The 4,611-nt window shown below is 46.9% G+C and overlaps 1 long non-coding RNA gene across 1 annotated transcript in view; it reads right to left on the reverse strand.

Annotated features, from left to right (window-relative positions):
• Positions 1-4,611, reverse strand: part of LOC108793129 — a 19,366-nt gene that overhangs the window by 9,261 nt on the left and 5,494 nt on the right. The window contains exon 2 of the long non-coding RNA XR_001941627.1: positions 1,751-1,756. This is a non-coding gene — a long non-coding RNA (uncharacterized LOC108793129). The remainder of the gene's footprint in view (positions 1-1,750; positions 1,757-4,611) is intronic.

Here is a 4,611-nt window from a genome sequence, read left to right on the forward strand (position 1 = left end):
GGCCCAGTAACTTAAGGAGTGTGACAATCAGCCAGCGCTGCAGATATATAAAAAATATATCTGCGGTGCTCGCTGATTGTAACACTCCTGCAGTTACTGTTTGTGAATCACCCCCCTCTGCGGCATTCACAAAGTCCGATAGAAGTGACATTTCAGACCGATCAGTTGTTCTAGGCAGATATGATCGGTTCTCTTGCACTTGCGCAGTATGCCGATCTGCCCTGGAATAGCCGACAAAGCGTTGGAATGCTTGACCCAATAGGCAGTCACACATTCCATCACTGTCAAACTGAGCGGGATTATGTTGTAATGTGTGACCACGTCACCGGTCACACATTCCAACGTAGTCACAAACTTTGATAAAACACCCACTCTGTCACTTGCAAATGTGTCCCCTGAGTAGTATCCAGTAGTGTGGGAGGAGCAGGACACTGAGGCTCTGTCTCTCTCCAAAGCACAGGGATCAGAGCCTATCATGAATGCCTAGACCAGCCGGCCAGCCCATCTGCATCATCAGTTGCTAGGCAGACAGGGGGCTGATTAAAAAAAAGGTCCTGATCTTCTGATCTCTGCTGCCTGTCTGCAAGGGGATCAGAGTCTGTTATTGAGCCTGTGATCCCCGTGCTCTCCCAACTCATCCTCTTGGTTTACTTAATCTCTCCCCCCTGCTGTTACTTGCAGACAGGCAGCAGATCGGGAGATCAGGACTTTTGTCTGCTCTGCCTAGCAACTGATGACATGATGGGCGGGCCGGTGTACGTAATTATGACAGCTCGCCCATCAGCATCATCAGGGCAGACAAAGGGACTAGGCAGAGCAGACAAAGGTCCCCTTTGCCGATCTCTGCTGTCTGTCTTATATCTGGAGAGATAAGGGAAACCAGGAGGGTGAGGGGGAGAAGAGACGGGACACTGACATCCTGCATCTCCAGGTAGGGAGCGAGCAGTGCAGGCTCAAGGGGCAGCTGCTTTGGGCCCCACAACAATGACTGAGCCTAGGGCAACTGCCCCTTTTGCCTGCGTTAAAGACGGGCCTGGCTACAGTGGTTGCTGTATTCATAAAAATGTCTCCTGCACTTAGCCAGCATCGCCTTCGCTCTTTGTAAGCACAAGGAACGCAAGGACTCTCTCAGTGATGTCAATTGGGCCAGTATTAACTGGTCCAAGCATCGTTTGTGGTGGACTTCGAGCAGGTGGATCTGTGTCAGCAGGGAGGATATCTGCTGGAGACGCTGGCGCTTGACTCGGGCACCAATCTTGATCAGAGTGCCCCTAATATACACATTATGTGCCTCCCAGATCGAGTACGGGGAGCACTCCGAGGGAGCATTCAGAGCAAAATAGGATCGCAGATCATCTTCTATTTCCCCCGCCAGGGTCGGGTCTTGCATTACGGTCTCGTTCAGACGCCAGCGCCATTGCCGCATCTCCGATGCACCCAGATCCACCCTGATCGAAACCGCTGCGTGGTCAGACAAGGAGATGTTGCCTATGGTAGAGTGGGAAACTAATGGCAATACGGAGTGGTGCACAAGAAAGTAGTCAATGCGCGTATACGTTTGTTGGGCCGAAGAAAAGTAGGAATAGTCCCTATCTGATGGATGGTGAATCCTCCACACGTCGGACAACTGATGTAGGTGGAGGTTTTTCTTGAGGCGCTTTAGCGCCGCTCTAGATAAGTGGGAGGTCGATCTGGAGGAGTCCATCTGTGGATTCAGGAGAAGATTGAAATCTCCGCCGACTATCAAAACCCCCTCCTGGAAGTCATCCAATGTTTTCAGTACCCTTTCCAGGAATTAGATCTGGCTTAAGTTAGGGAGGTATACATTCACCAGTGTAACCATCTGATTCTCAATTTTCCCCTTAAGCATGAGCAAGCGGCCCTCCTCCCCGGCCTGCATGTCCACAAGCGTCCATGGAAGGTTTCTCGATAAGACAATAGACACCCCCCTCGACCTCTTATCTGGAGAGTAGCTATGATAAGACGTCGGAAAAAACGGTGATCTGACAGTTTGGGTGAATGCCCTTGCTGAAAGTGCGTTTCCTGTAGGAAACCAACGTGAGCTCGCTGTCTATGGAGTTCATGTAGTACCGCGGTTCGTTTTTCAGGGATATTCATACCCCTTACGTTGAGGGACAGAAAGCTATACGCAGGCATGTTTGGATCCTGGTTCAGGGGTCAGATCTGATTTGGTGAGGGGAACGGGAGAGGAACAGGGGGAGAGGGGTGGGGCTGCACCAGAGGAAGGGGGGATGGAGTCAGGGCCATCTTTATTATGAATTGGACCCTGGGCAATTAATGCCCAGGGTTTCTTGGGCCCCCTCCACCCGCCCCCTTCACCCTGTGAAACATCATATGGTCACAATATGCACTGTACAGCAGGGCCAGTGCAAGGATTTTGACAATTGACAAAAAAACATCTTTACTTGTCGCACTCCTTAACCCCTTGTAATGGGGTGGGTGCTCGCAGTGAATGCGGATGGCGCCACAAACATCAGCAATATATAGAAATGTCACCAGCACACCAAAACATCCTTTTAGAATAGCCAAATGTTTATTTATTTACAGTTCCTTGTCAGAAAAACAAGCGCTTTCGGGACCATGCAGGGTCCTTTCATCAGGCGCTTGTTTTTCTGACAAGGAAAGGCAAATAAATTATCATTTTGCTATCCTAAAAGGATTTGATGTGCTGGTGACATTTCTATATAGTGCATTTTCAGCCCCCCACTATATGTTACATTTTCACATTCATATAGCACACCCAATTCACATTTACAAAGTATTTCTTACTTTTCTATTTGTTTTTTTAGCAGATTACACACAGGACTCTACAGGCAGCTTCCATCACATCAAGGGGCTTGTTTAACCTAATCCAGTGTGTTCCAGCACGGTTGGTAGCTGGAATGCACTGTATCGCATTATAAAATGTTCCCTGTGTTCTGGGGCAGGAGGGGGCCTGGAGATACATTCAAGTCAATGGCACCACAGCCACGTCTCCTGCCTTGCAGTGCATTTAACTGCACCAGAACACAAAAATGACTGCACCAGTCGCAAAAAATAGGTCATGCATGCACGCGGGAGAATTTTATTATGCGATCTAGTGCATTCCAGCTACTAACCGTGCAAAGTGAGAGACAGTAATATGCAATGCACCAGCCAAACCTGAGATCACTAACCCTTTGTTAGTACAGACAGTCCTGTACATCTGATCATGAGCCAGTACACACAGGATTAATTATAGTGACCATTACTTCCAGCCCCATCCTTAACATTACATTCAATTGTCGAAATATAAGAATATCCAGCAAGTAAAAAGGTGAACAGCAATGTTTGTTTAAACGGTTATGTTGTGTTGGGAAAATTTAACACATATAAAATAGGATTCTATTCCAATCTGGCTGAAAAAAATTTCTTTAGTATGAATATTCACAGACTAGAGCTGGAAGAAAGTGATGACAGGGGGGGACGTGGAACGCAGCTCCCTGCTGGGACTGTCACCCTCTGTCTGCAGCAGGAAAAGCTTCCCTCAGTCCATGCAGGGACCGTCACTCTCTCTCAGGAACACTCAATCTTCTGATTATAATATTACCTCCTATCTGGCTCCGGGCAAAAGCTGAGGCTCTTATCATCAGCACTAACTTCCTGTCAGAGACATACGGGGAAAACACAGCCCAAGACGTCTGAAGAGCTGAGTGCATCGTTCCTGTGACAGTGCCCCATCCACCTGCTACACTGTCACAGCTTATGCACACTTTGCTTTGAGCTCTGCTCCTGTGCCCCCACACCTCCTGAGTTACAGTCAGAGCTGGGTTTGCAGTCTGACACTACAAGTGGTCAAGGGGCAGCTGCTTTGGGCCCCAAGGCAATCACTGGGCCCGGGGCAAATGCCCTTTTTGCCCTGCCTTAAAGACGGCCCTGCGTGGTTTATATGATACAGTGTTTAGCATGTGACAAAGGCATTGGGGAAACTGGCCTTAAGCTGCATCTCAGGATGAACCTACACAGGAGCTCGATCAAGAACCACAAAGAAAATGAATATTGCACCCCAGTAGGACATCACTTCTCCCAGAAAGATCACTCCATCCAAAACCGCAATATAAAAGTACTGAAAGGAAATTTTAAAAACTCTCATGAAAGAAAAACTTTCGAAATAAAAATGATTTTACATTTCAATTCCATAAAGGAGGGACTTAATGTGGATTCTGGTTTTCTTACACACTACCAGAACCTTTTATGAATATACAGAACATAATAATATTCATGTATGTTGTATATCCCTGATCTGTGCAGGATTTATTGGTCATCCTATGTTTATTTGTTCTGTGTTCTAGTTATCAGGATACATTCTTTACTCCCAGGTCCAACATTTATGACACCCCACTCACCCCCCCCTCCCTAACAACTTTCTCTTGCTTTAAGTGGTTAACGTTGTCATGTTGATTAGGATTGCTTCTGACCTGAAGAAGAGAGGTTAACTCTCGAAAGCTTGTCTTTTATATATTTTGTTAGTCCAATAAGAAAGGTATCATCGCATACTACAATACTCCGTTTTTGTTTTTTTGATACATCTTTTCTACTGGACTAATATGGCTTACCCATTTACATTACACT

Source organism: Nanorana parkeri, unplaced genomic scaffold, assembly GCF_000935625.1.
Source record: "Nanorana parkeri isolate BGI_ZX_2015 unplaced genomic scaffold, ASM93562v1 scaffold722, whole genome shotgun sequence".
In the NCBI taxonomy this organism is placed as follows: Eukaryota; Metazoa; Chordata; class Amphibia; order Anura; family Dicroglossidae; genus Nanorana; species Nanorana parkeri.